The following is a 14,655-nucleotide window of genomic DNA, read 5'->3' on the forward strand; positions in this document are numbered from 1 at the left end:
AATGTTAAAATCTTTAGGTAGATTTTATTTTGCCAAACCTCTTTTATGATGGTCTAGGTATTGTCACATGAAGTGATATAAACAATCAAAACAACAAAAACATGAACAGATATTTCACATCCTGAAATTGGAAGCCACTCAACTTGTATATATTCAAAATTTATATTCCACAGATTGGAGATATTGAGACATCCATAAGTATGGACTTTATTACTGCCACCTGGAATTGTGAAGCCTCACCTTTAAGAGACAGACAATAATCAAACAAAAATCATAAAGTTTAAGAGAATCCAGAGAATGCTGAACTAAAAGAAATGGAGCTAATTTAGGGGACAATTTCCTGTGCTCCCACTTAGTCCTGCTTAGAATCATAGAATCCTGGATTGATAAGGGTTTTTAGCAAGTACGAGGTTTGGCATTTCATAAATTGTTTCCCAGGGTAATGTTATCATCCCAAGAGATGGCAATATGGAAAAAGAGAAAGAAATTCTGTGTTTAAATCAGTTTAAATATTTTCTTTCATTGTGGTAGTCTTAGAATCTTTATTATGTTAAGTAGATTGTGAGGGAATGAGAAGGAAAGAAGAGGAAGAAAGGCAAGAAAAGGAGAAGGGAAGGGAAGGGGAGGGGAGGGAAGGGGAGGGGAGGGGAGGGAAGGGGAGAGGAGGCGGGGGAGGGAGGAGGGAAGGGAGGGAGGGAGAAAGGAAGGAAGAAAGGAAGGAAGGGAGGGAGGAGGGAGGGAGGGAAAGAAGGGAAGAAGGAAAGGGGGAGGGAGGGAGGGTGGGAGGGAAAGAAGGGAGGAAGGAAAGGGGGAGGGAGGGAGGAAGGAAGGAAGGAAATATTTGTCAAACTTGATTATGTTAGCATCTTCTAGTGCACAAGCATTATACGGAATAGTCTGGGAAATACCAGTGTGATTCCCGCACTTCACTTTACAGATAAAGAAACAGTGCCACTTCAAGACAAAAACCTGTCACTTTAATAAAAATCAGAGTAGAGTTTTAAGTTATTAAATATTAACCTGAATTGGCAAGAGCACAAGGAGAGCTCATCTTCCTGTTTGGCATCACAACAGCTGGTGCTGGTAGCTCTTTCATTCTCCCTGCTCATGTTTTTTTCCCCTCTCCACCTAAGGTTACATACAGCTTTGCGTGTCCCTAGAGACACTTGATACCAAGTTGCCTTTGTCTTCATAATGGTGAATAGCAGCCCAGAATTCCCATTTTCATGCCATGGACTGATATGAAACCTAATCTTATTGACCACTCCCCGCTCTTCCTTTTATACAATGTGAACACTAATAGGAACACACTGTAATGACACAGAGTCACCTATTTTTTTTTTAACCTGTTTGCATTTACTTACAGTGAATATAGCATTCTGTCTTTCTGTGTGTTTTCCAATAATAGTGTTAATATTTAGGAATTACTTGTTTGTAATCTTGTTTTTAAATGTGAGGTGGGGCTGGGCATGGTCGTTCATGCCTGTAATCCCAGTGCCAAGGTGGGAGGATTGCTTGTGGCCAGGAGTTTGAGACCAGCCTAGGAAACATAGCAAGACCTTATCTCTACATACATACATACATCCAAAGTGGTTCCTTACTGTGTCTCCATTTAAGAATCTGAACATATCTAATGTTTGATAGAGAGGACCAGTGGCAATTACCTATTATGGTTAAAGGGAAAATTATATGTTTAGTTCTCCTGAAGATTCAGTTTCTTTAGGCCTTACCAGTGAGATTGTATAAGTGACAAAGTAAAGCACTTACACTACATCTCTCACCCAGCCTGGTAATTATGTCAACCTGGAAGATGCCCAGTGCCAGGTCTCGTTCTCATGCACCAAGACCCCTCTTTTATGCTACAGATTCCTAGGTCTATCTTCTTCCACTGCAGGACATCCCTTACTACCTCCATCAGCAGTCAGTGTGGCTTTCAGGTCATGGCAGAAGGAAAAGGCAGCAATCTTCCTAATCCACATGCAAGCAGCCACTCCCATGCATCCATAGTCAGTCAGCCTCACAGAAGAGAGAGAAAATCTGTGACTACTTGAAAACTATGTCAAAGCAAAGATTTTTGCCTTTCCTTTCATTGACAATCTAATATGATAGTATACTCTTATTCTCTGTCTCCTTCTGACTCTGTTTCTCTTTGCCTGTCTATCTCGTTAGCTTTTGTGTCCTCAAAACATTCTCTCTCTCTCTGACACTCTCTCTCTCTCTTATTTCGACTCTATGACTGTTTCTCTTTTTGTCTCACTCCTTTCACACTTTCCTCCTTCTCTCCCTATGTTTATTGATTTCCTAATCTCCGTTTCTTTTTGTCTATAACTTCATGGGTCTTCTGTGTCCTCTCACTTTCTTTCTCTATCTCTGTCCCTCTTTTGCCAATTCCCTCAGTTGATTCAGGGTTTTTGACATTGGTTGGGTATGAGTCATTACAGTCCCAGGTATGGGGTAAGCAATTATGAGCAGGGCAATTTCCCTTGGTCCAGCCTTAGTTATTTTAATCTTAATCTAAATCCTTTATAACTCACGACAGTGATATTACTGAAGGTGGAAAGTCGTATCTCCACCCTGGCCTAAAAGAGGATTGTTTATACTCAAGTTCCTAGAAACACTCTAACACTTCAGTTTTTGTTTTTAAGTCACTATTTGATAGTCATTCTCAAAATTCTTGTCCGTGTACCATGGGAGTTCCCAAGATCCTTTTGAGCCGTGTGCTAGGTGAAAACTATTTTTAAGTTAAGACTAAGGTATTATTTGTGTCTTCATTGTGTTAACAGTTTCCATGATGGTGCAAAGGCAATGGTAGGTAAAATTTCCAGAATCTTAGCACAATTCAATCTGGCAACACCAGACTGTTAATAGCAGTCACTGTATTTTCCACCATCATTTCTTTAAAGTAAACAAGCAAAAAAAACAAAATGGCAGGTCACTTAACAATGTCCTTTATGAAGTAGTATGCATTATTTTTTATAACTTGTTCTTTGAATAAACACCATCTTAATATCCTTTGTGATGAAATGTGAAGTATGCATAAAGCACATTTGCTGCAAACTGAAGTATGATATTTTCTAGAACAAAAGCACTTTTGTAATTGAGTTGCACACTGAACTAGTTACTTTTTCATTTAACATCATTTTAACATAAAAGTGTAACTAACAGTCAAACTAAAGCTATTGAGGCTTAAGGTATTTGGCATATATTTCTCAAAAATAAACAAAGTGATCTTGTAACTTCAAGGAAAGCAACTATTTTGTATTTGTATTTGTTGCCAGTGATCAAGTTTGAGCTTTGAAGTAAAAGTTAAAATTTTGAAAATTCTTTGTGCCACCATAGGTGTGACACTTCCCAATACTTTAAAATTATTCTGATAAGATTAGCGGTAATTTTAACAAGAGTAATTTTTAGTATTTTGTATATGTTAATAATTTGATTATGCATAATTTAGTGAACCAATATTTTCTGGATCACCAGTGCATGATGATCAAGCAGTCATAGATAAAGGATCCATTCACAATAAGAGATAGCCAGTGGATTTTAATATTATAATATGAAAAGTTATTTGATTTGGTTTTAGATTTTATATTGTAACTGATCTTTTAGAAACTACTTCTCATAAAATGTTGCTATGCTATCAAAGAAGTATTCTACAATAACTTTAAAAGCAGTAAAAATCTGTTTCTTTTCTCCAAAATTACATGTCTATATCAGACTAGATATTCTTCATAGGTTTCCACTAAAATAATATATCATACAGGTTGAATGCAGATTGAATAAGGCTGTTTTCTATTAAGTTAAATTTTAAGGAAATTTACAAAAATATAGAACAGTCTCACTCCCCTAATTTTTTTGTTTTGGAAAATATAATTATCTTTCATAAAAATGTGTCATTTATGTTACTGTTTTATGGGTTTATTTTTATTTTTAAATTAGTGTTTTCATAATAATTAACTGATAATCAATGACGATTGTTAAAAGTTTTTCTCAGCTTTCATTTCTAATATGATAAATGAAAATTTATATACATAAATTAATGCTCTTCATTTTAAAGAGTATATAGACCCTGATTCCTAAACGTTTGAGCACTGATATAAGACAACTTTCTATCTCCTCATACCCATTTACCTTAATTCAAGTTCCCAGAAAAATACCTGAGGAGTAATGATACTCAAAGAATGGCAGAGAATCTCAGTATTAATGATAAATGTTCAATTCAATCATGCCTCTCTTTTACTTTGAACCAATAGTCTCAGACCAAACATATGTACCCCAATATTTAACTCTTGTAGAGTGAGTACATTCCTCATTAGTATTCATTATGGCCAGTCATTGTTTATCCCATGTTGATGCTGGGAATGTAATTTCTATACCCAGTAAACATTTGGAGAGTTATTCTATGCCAATGCCAGACATTGTGCATACATTTTACATACATCTTTTATTTGAATCTTTAAAAGAATACTATGAAGGTAGTGATTTGAATCAGTTATGGGTAACTTATCACTGCATAACAAACCACTTCAAAACTTAATGACTTAAAACTAGTATTATTTTATTTGCTTTTAATTCTATGGGCATGCGTTTTGATCTGAGGCTCAGCTCGGTGGCACTTCTACTTATCTCTCCTGGGACATTCATGCAGCTACAGTCATCTAGCAGTTCCACTGAGTCTGGATGGTCTAACATGGCTACTTCTCTGTCTGACAGTTGGTGCTACCTGTCAGGGGGCCATAGGTCTCGAAAAGGCCAATGTGGTTTTCTCCTGTGGTGGTGGAAGAGTTCTAAGAGGGCAAGAGGAGAAGATGCAAGTCCTCGCAGGTTCTAGGCTCAGAAGTCACATTCCTCTACATTTTAGTGGCCAAACAAGTCACTAGGCAAGCCTAGATTTAAGAGATGGAGAAAGAAATTTTAGCTCTGGAAGATGAAAATGGAAAAATTTCATTGCAAAGAGAGTATGTATAGAGATGGCAGGAATTATTGCAGCCATTTTGAAAGCTGTATATCACAGTGTCATTAGATCCATTTATAGATGAAAAAACTAAGAAACAGAAGAACTAGAAAGTAGTGAGGTTGAAATTTGAGCACTTGTCTTTGTGTTGCCAAAACACATACCCTTAACCATTAAAATATTTAGATAGATAGATATCGAACCCATGATTTTAACTCTTAAGAGTAAGGTTAGATGAGGCTTTGGTTCTCCTGCCATCTTTGTTTCTTTCCTGTACCAAGTGGCCACTGACTGTCTATCTCTGCTGCCACCTACTGTTGTGGGTCTCCATGCCCCGTAAGTGTGTGGATGGATGGGATCTCCATCCACGCACTTATCTGACAAATGTGTTTGAGAACTAATGTCAGAGACCCTTTTTAATAATCGCCATTCTGACTAGTGTGAGATGGTATCTCATTGTGGTTTTGATTTGCATTTCTCTAATGATCAGTGATGTTGAGCATTTTTTCATGTGTTTGGCCATGTAAATATCTTCTTTTGAGAAGTGTCTATTCATATCCTTTGCCCCATACTTGTTGTTTTAACAAGGAAATTTTAATATAATGGGCGGATTAAAAATTTGTTGGAGAGCTGGAAGAGGAAAAAGAGGCCCCTGAAGTTATACAGAGAGAGTAATCTCAGGAAGCACCTCCACCCTGGGGCATGGGGAGCTTGGAAAAGGGACTTCGTAGATCTCTATATCACACTTCTCAGAAGTGTTGCTATGCAGCCAGTGTTGGTGTCTCAGAAGCTCAAAGGAGAGGCCTTGGGAACTCAAACTCAAGAGCTCTCAGGATGGGATATGAGCCACCTGGGGATGGCACCTCTGTCAGGTCAGAATAAGCTGGTTCTGGAAGGATTTGAAAAATCGGTAGGCAGAAATGACTGCCACTGACAGGGTGCAGGATGATTGCTAAACAATGCTGACAGCAGGAGAACAGGAAAGAATAAGCCTCTTTCTGCCTTTCTTCACCCCACCAGCCTGTCCCCCGTGCCCCCCCACCCCCACTGCAGAATCTAAGGAAACCATCTGGCAAAGGAAGGTGGTGTGCAGAGTCCCAAACCCAAAATCTCAAAGTAGAATATAGAAACATAGGTTTGGTTTTAGGTCTTATGTTTAAGTCTTTAATCCATCTAGAGTTAATTTTTGCAGAAGGTGTAAGGAAGGGGTCCAGTTTCAGTTTTCTGCATGTGGCTAGCCAGTTTTCCCAACACCATTTATTAAACAGGGAATCCTTCTCCATTGCTTGTTTTTGTCAGGTTTGTCAAAGATCAGGTGGTTGTAGATGTGTGGCGTTATTTCTGAGGTCTCTGTTATGTTTCATTGGTCTATATATCTGTTTTGGTACCAGTACCATGCTGTTTTGGTTACTGTAGCCTTGTAGTATAGTTTGAAGTCAGGTAGTATGATGCCTCCAGCTTTGTTCTTTTTGCTTAGGATTGTCTTGGCTATATGAGCACTTTTTTGGTTCCATATGAAATTTAAAGTCATTTTGTCTGTGAAGAAAGTCAGTGGTAGCTTGATGGGGATAGTGTGAATCTATAAATTACTTTGGGCAGTATGGCCATTTTCACCACCATATTGATTCTTCCTATCCATTAGCATGGAAGGTTTTTCTATTTGTTTGTGTCCTCTCTTGTTTCCTTGAGCAGTGGTTTAGAGTTCTCCTTGAAGAGGTCCTTCACATCCCTTGTAACTTGTATTCCTAGGCATTTTATTTTCTTTGTAGCAATTTTGAATGGGAGTTCACTCATGATTTGCCTCTCCGTTTGTCTATTATTGTTGTATAGGAATGCTTGTGATTTTTGCACATTGATTTTGTATCCTGAGACTTTGCTGAAATTGCTTATCAGCTTAAGGAGATTTTGGGCTGAGACAATGGGGTTTTCTAAATATGCAATCATGTCATTTGCAAACAGAGACAATTTGACTTTCTCTCTTCCTATTTGAATACCCTTCATTTCTTTCTCTTGCCTGATTGCCCTGGCCAGAACTTCCAATATTATGTTGAATAGGAGTGGTGAGAGAGGACATCCTTGTCTTGTGCTGCTTTTCAAAGGGAATGCTTCCAATTTTTACCCATTCAGTATGATATTGGCTGTGGGTTTGTCATAAATAGCTCTCATTATTTTGAGATACATTCCATCAATACCTGGTTTATTGAGCGTTCTTAGCATGAAGCGGTGTTGAATTTTATTGAAAGCTTGTTCTGCATCTACTGAGATAATCATGTGCTTTTTGTCATTGGTTCTGTTTATGTGGTGGATCACGTTTATTGATTTATGTATATTGAACCAGCCTTGCATCCCAGGGATGAAGCCAACTTGTTTGTGGTGGATAAACTTTTTAATGTGCTGCTGGATTCAGTTTTCATGTGCTGCTGATGGATTACGTTTATTGACTTGTGTATATTGAACCAGCCTTGCATCCCAGGGATGAAGCCAACTTGTTTGTGGTGGATAAACTTTTTAAAGTGCTGCAGGATCCAGTATTTTATTGAGGATTTTCGCATCAATATTGATGAAGAATATCCCTGTTCATCAGGGATATTGGCCTGAATTTTCTTTTTTCTTGTTGTGTCTCTGCCAGGTTTTGGTATCAGGATGATGCTAGCCTCATAAAATGAGTTAGGGAGGAGTCCCTCTTTTTCTATTGTTTGGAATAGTTTCAGAAGGAATGGTACCAGCTCTGCTTTGTACCTCTGGTACAATTCGGCTGTGAATCCATCTGGTCTTGGGCTTTTTTTGGTTGATAGGCTATTAATTACTATCTCAATTTCAGAACTTGTTAATGGTCTATTCAGGGATTCGACTTCTTCCTGGTGTAGTCTTGGGAGGGTGTATGTGTTCAGGAATTTATCCATTTCTTCTAGATTTTCCACTTTATTTGTGTATATGTGTTTATAGTATTCTCTGATGGTAGTTTGTATTTCTGTGGGATCAGTGGTGATATCCCCTTTATCATTTTTTATTGTGTCTATTTGATTCTGCTCTCTTTTCTCCTTTATTTGTCTGGCTACATATGTTCTATCTATTTTGTTAATCTTTTCAAAAACCCAGCTCCTGGATTTATTGATATTTGAGGGGTTTTTCGTGTCTCTATCTCCTTCAGTTCCGGTCTGATCTTAGTTATTTCTTGTCTTCTGCTAGCTTTTGAATTAGTTTGCTCTTGGTTCTCTAGTTCTTTTAATTGTGATGTTAGGGTGTCGGTTTTAGATCTTTCCCACTTTCTCCTGTCGGCATTTAATGCTATAAATTTCCCTCTAAACACTGCTTTAGGTTTGCAGCTATGAGACAATAACTTAAAAACACGAATTTCTTACTTGGCTTCTGTTGAAGGGGAAATAGAAGGAACTTTCATTGTTCGAAGTCTGTACCTGAAGTGAACCGATAAGAGGAATTGAGATGTCAATATTATTTAATGGGCCCAGCGGACTCTTTTGCATATCTAACTTTTAGGAAGAGAGATCCACTTGTGCCATCTAGTACCGTTGTAATTACTGTATTCGTAAAAATAGAAATCCAGGAACGCACTAAGAGAGTGAAGCAACAGAATTTGTTTTAAAGTGACTAATTTAAAATTGATCACTATGACATATCTCCTTGAGCTTGAGATGTTTTACACAATCAGGTTTCAGTGTTTTCAATACTGTGATTTGCATAACCAAGATTTATTTCATTATTTTATAGAAGATTCTATTGTAATGAAACCAAAATAGCTATTAAAGGGTATAGACCTAGCCTGGCAAATAAATGTGATTTCATTGTATTTTATGTGATTGTAGTATAATTTCTTGCAATAAATTTGACTTTTAAGTGGTGTGTGTATGTGCATGTGCATATATGTATGTGTGTGTGAGAGCGAGAGTCAGAAAATTGCTCAAATTTTGCAACAGAGCCAAATAAATACCTGGCAAATTTATAAATGGCAAATTTATAGATTTATAAAAGCTTTAGCTTGCAAAATTATCAAAACTAGAATATATAGGTACAGAGTAATATATTTTATACTAATGTGATGAATGGAAATAGATAAATGTGTTTCATTATTGTATTATGGTTTTTATTCATTCAACTTTTAGGAAGACATCCACAAGCATCTGAAAAAGAGAAAAGCTATATATTCAAATTACTTTTCTTTCTCTAACACACTATAACTTGATTGCTGTCCTCCTTTTTCTCATCTATATGCTATCTCTGATATTTAGTCAATTTTTAATATACATTTAAGAATACTCATTGATTTATGAAAACACATATAGTAAAATGCATTACCTGAAAATGCAAGCAATAGTGTCATCAAGGATGGGTACATCAAATTGGATTAGAAGTAAACATTTTTTTAAATAATTAGGGCAAAACCAGCAAGATGGAGAATGATGTGGAATTTTAGCTGAGCACTATTGAAAGAAGCTAGGTTTATATTTTCCATGTTCCCAAGAGTTTCTGTTTCATTTCATCTAGGAAATCCACTGGAGATGGTTTCAAGATATAGGATCCTTATATGTGAGGTATCCCAAATGAAGTTGGAGCATCCATGTTGAAATTGCTTCATGTTGTGGTAAGAGGAAAGTGATTCTTAATATGTTGGTCTTATTTCATACTATATATACATATTACATATATATAAAGGAAATGTATATATAATATGCATATTATATATAAATATACAGATGTGTATATGTGTGTGTGTATGGGTTTTCTTCTTACGAGCAGATAATGACATAAAAAATATGGAATTTTGTAACCCAGTCTACAAGTTTGAGATTCAACAAAAAGTCTATTATTTTGCAGTGATTATTTTCTTGCTCCTGAAGTGGAGTAGGGCACAATAGCAGACTCAAATTTGTTCTTAATTTCCCACTATGTGTATGTACATTATTTATGTTAGTCAGTAAGTTATCATAACAGCCCTAAGAGGTAGATATTATTATCCACAGAGTAAAGATGCAGAAACAGAAGTTCGGAGAAATTAAAACCTCATCCAAATTGATGAAACTAGCAAATGGCTCAAGAGTGATTTGACTGCAAAATCTACTCTATCACTGCCATGGTGCCTCCTTGGATGAATATTTAAAATATAAGCCACTATTTTTTATGGAACTATCCATGAAGATTTGTAATTAAAGAAATGTTTATCTGAAACATTCCATTCAGCATAATGGAAATTTAAGCTTCTATATCTATATCTATGTCTATATAGATATAGATATATAGATATATAGATATATTTTTTTTTTACATAGAAGACATTTGTTTGAGGAAATTTCAGATTTCTGGTCGAAACCTTTAGAATTCCAGTACACATTTAGGATATTAGTTTATAAATGACAGAACACAGGTTCTTTTGTTCCTGGGACTCAGCAGTACTGTTGGAATTAGTTGCTTTCCGTAGCCTACCTGAAAAATTTCAAACAAGTCTATCCTGGTGATCATGAACCACATATGTACTCTGTCTCTGTGAGTCAGATTTGCTTGGGTTATTCAACAGTGATGCCTTGGAAGGCTGTAAAGCACTCTCTCTGTGGTAGTCATGCCTATAGTCTTGCTTCTGTATTGGTAATAGCACCATTTCTGTGGGCGCAGATACCATGTCTATTGCTGAAGATTACATTTTTACTTTCTGTGTTATGTAATGGGGGGAAAAAGAAAGCCAACTCTCAGTGTGAGATTCAGAGGAGCAGTCTTCAATTATCTCCAGGTTTCAATGTATGGTTTCACTTTTTAATAGGAAAAAGCCTATAAAATTAGTGAATGCATGGAAGATATTAGGCTAGACTCTCCAACATCAATAAGGACAGGCTTCTTCCAGAGCACCAGGGGAAAGGAATCTGGGCAATTCTTTCCTAAAGCTATTTTTGATTATTTCCATTCTGAGAACACCTGAATAAATGTCCATATCCCTCCTATGCTATATTGCTTTTCAATTCAAGCATCTTTAAAAAATTTTACAAAAGCTCCTAACCAAACATTTCCAAATTCCCACTTGATGTCCAGCTTCGGATTGATTTTAAAAGTTTTTTTAAAATAGAATTCTCTCTGTGTAGGAGCACATTTCTTTCTGCTTTTTCTCTGTAGTAACCCTATATTTGCTTCTGTTTTACCTACTTTGAAGTAGTGATCAAGTTACTAAACATCTTTTAGCCTCAGAATTCTCATTAAAATATGAGGTTCATAACAGTCAGATTGCTTACATTTTAAAGATTACAAAGCATATATGTAAATCATCTCGTTCTTAGAACATTACTGGTGATCTTTCATATTAGCTATATATCTAGATCTACTAATAGGTTTGATAACATACAAATCCCTCAAATATTTATGAGGAACTTTTTGGAATCTTCCAGAATAAGGACAAAATTGGGTTAGGAGATTGGTGTGACTCATGAGGTTGGTGGGGAGGAGGTGAAAGGAAGCCTCATCTTTATCAGAAGTACCTAACCTAAAATAAGTACCTAAAAATGAGCATTTTATTCATTTATTACCATGCCAGAAGCGATAGATCTTTACCTTAGGTTTGTTCATATAACCTGTATGACAATGTTCCATTATCATGAGGCTTTTTAACATTTGCTTCTCTAGGCCAACAGTTCTCAAGATTTAAAGTGTTTACAACCACCTGGAAAGCATATTAAATACAGAGGGTAGCAGGTGCTATTTGGGGGATTCTGCTTCAGTACGATAGGTTGAGTCCTAAGAATTTACATTTCAAACATGATTATTCAGAACCAGAGCAATTCTGGTATACCCCACTAACTGCCATTTTTTCACCTTGAAGATTAAAGTTTTATAGTCTATTTGGAAGTTTTATTGTTGGAGATAGAATTGAACAATTTTATTATGTAACTGTTAAGAGAGATAGGTAAGAATGAGACAAGATTTAATAATAGTTCTCTACACTTATTAGGCAGTAGAGTAACTCTGTACAGAATTTGATTCCACGTACTTATAAAAAGTTGATGGAAGAACTATGTAAAAATAAAACATGATGGTCAAGTTAATAATAGGGTTTCTGATTTTACTATTGTTTATCAATACCTTTTAATAACCAGTTGCTTTCATATATATTAATTTATCAAATCCTCATTCTAGTTCTGTTTAGCATTTTGTATCCTCATTTTACAGATTAATACAAATAGATTTATAGGAAATACTGGCTTGTTAAGTTGTAAGGTTAGAAAACGATAGGGCCAATCTTGGTACCAAGATAGCATGCAACTGGTACAGCTGCTTCCTAATCCTAGGGTAATTTAATTTTCTAATTGTGAAAGGTTTTGTTTTATGACAGCCACCAGTATAAGTATGTATTGGAACAACCAGCCTATATTTGTTTTGTTTAAGCTGCTGAACACTTAATTCACCTTCACCTGATGAGTTAGATTTTGAAAAGCATCAGTAGAGTAGGCCTGTTTCATCTGCTTTGTAAAACTTCTCAGGAAAATATTTTCTGAAAAACAGGTTTCAGGTATCTTCTGCACATTCTTGTTTTTTACCAGTGTGCTTATTGACTTTCACCAATTATTTTCACTGTTTGTATGTCATCTTTCATTTAAATCAATTATCAGTGATCAAGCTTCATTCAGTAGCTGGTCAATAACCTCTTTTAAGAACAAAAGCGGCCAGGTGTGGTGGCTCACGCCTGTAATCCCAGCACGTTGTGAGGCCGAGGTGGGCAGATCACCTGAGGTCAGGAGTTCTAGACCAGCCTGGCCAACATGGTGAAACCCTGTCTCTACTAAAAATACAAAAATTAGCCAGGCGTGGTGGCAGGCGCCTGTAATCCCAGCTACACGGGAGGCTGAGGCAGGAGAATTGCTTGAACCCGGGAGGCGGAGGTTGCAATGAGCCGAGATCATGCCATCGCACTCCAGCCTAGGGGACAAGAGTGAGAGTTCGTCTCCAAAACAAACAAACAAAAACCCAAAAGCATTTTAGGTAGGTAGATAGATAGACAGACAGACAGACGGACAGAGATAGAGATATGTCCAGCCTCCTTTGTATCTAGGTTTGGCTTTGTGTCTAAGTTCTGGCCAATGTGATGTTACCTAAAACAATGCATACCATTACTAGGTCATATCCTTCAAGGGTCTGAATGTCTGCTTCTCTTTCTTCCTTGACTAACTTGGAAATTAGATATGGAATGAGATGTCATGGTGAGCCAGCTTGTATCATACAGACAAAGATAACTGTCTAGATGTGGTAGAATAGCATCACAGAAGAAGTCTCGCTTACTGCCTTAATTTATAGAGCAAAACAGTCCAGGACTCCTTCTGTGATGAATGTTATGTGAAAGATGAATAAGCTCTACTTGTTTAGTTATTGCTATTAAGCCACTATATAGGGCAGAATATATGTCCTAATGAACTCATGCATTCTTCCGTGAATGTGTTACTCGTGAATGTTTAGCACACTATGGCTCCTTTAGGAAGTTAATCTTAGCTCGACAAGATTCACTGGGCCCTTAAACAAAGAATGCCACTGTGATTGCCTAGATATTATACATGTACCCTATAGAAGCATCTCATCTCGCACATCTTACTCCTTACGCTATTCTTCTCACCACCTTCTCCACTGATCCATCACCAGCTCTGTTATCCTTTTTTTCCATCCATTACAGAGCAATGCATACGTTTGTTACTTTTTTTCAATTCGTTTTGCTACAGCACTTACCTTTCATGCATGTGCATTGTGAAGACTGCAAATAAAAGACAATAGGAATAATAAACCCTGAGACGAACTTCAGAGTCCTTGCCTTTCTTAACAGCATTCAATATAAACTTTAAAAACCACATCAGACTATGCAAATAAAACAATAAGTGGATGCCTTAAAGCTTCTCCCAAGATAACAACATCCAAACCTGTATAATCTACAATATATTCTTCATTGTCTCCTGCCCTTCACTCAATCTGTCACCTGATCTATCCTCATTTTGCTTGCAAGACACATTTTTTTTTTTCATCTGTGGCATACCTCCTTGGATCTTTATTTTAGAGAAGATTTTAGATCTATATTTAATTCCCATAGTAGTCAAAGAATGCCTTGATGTCTTATGGATGCAGTGTTCTGCTCCATAATGGAGTCCTCAGTTATCTTTAAGTGGCAATTATTCTACAAAGAATGCTCCCTACTAAAATGACTGTTTTGACTATGACACTAGCATTCTGGGACCCAGCCTGAGATTGCATCTTTACCTTAGCCCTTAATACGACAGTTTGTGCATTTTCTGACTAGCAGAATGCAAGCTTATTATATGCCTTAATATATCTCATAGCTGGTTGCTTACTACAATTGCCATATTGTGTCATTCTGTCTGTCACTGCTTTAATGCATCTCCTATTCTTAAGCATACATGCTGGCACTTCCAACTCAATGTTCAACACACAGTATCTCACTTAATTCCCTTAAGCCTCTTAGATAAATGTAATGATCACATTTTAGTCACCAACTCAACAAACATTTATTTAGCATTTCTTTTGTGTCACCTATTATTTTAGGCAAGGGAGAGGGAGATAGCAAGTAGCCCCCCATTTGCTCACTCTCTCATAGGGAAGACAAATAAGATAAGTGTAAAAATACAAAAACAAAAACAGAAACCCTCCCAAAAAAACTTTTAAGTATACAGTAATAGCATAAAACTTCATTCTAAGAACAAGGAGCAAATAAG

General features: G+C 36.6%; 1 long non-coding RNA gene across 1 annotated transcript in view; it reads left to right on the forward strand.

Annotated features, from left to right (window-relative positions):
• Positions 1-14,655, forward strand: part of LOC129524727 (uncharacterized) — a 926,434-nt gene that overhangs the window by 256,343 nt on the left and 655,436 nt on the right. The window contains exon 2 of the long non-coding RNA XR_010130189.1: positions 9,455-9,551. This is a non-coding gene — a long non-coding RNA (uncharacterized lncRNA). The remainder of the gene's footprint in view (positions 1-9,454; positions 9,552-14,655) is intronic.

The sequence above is a fragment of the Gorilla gorilla genome, chromosome 13 (assembly GCF_029281585.2).
Source record: "Gorilla gorilla gorilla isolate KB3781 chromosome 13, NHGRI_mGorGor1-v2.1_pri, whole genome shotgun sequence".
NCBI classification, from domain to species: domain Eukaryota; kingdom Metazoa; phylum Chordata; class Mammalia; order Primates; family Hominidae; genus Gorilla; species Gorilla gorilla.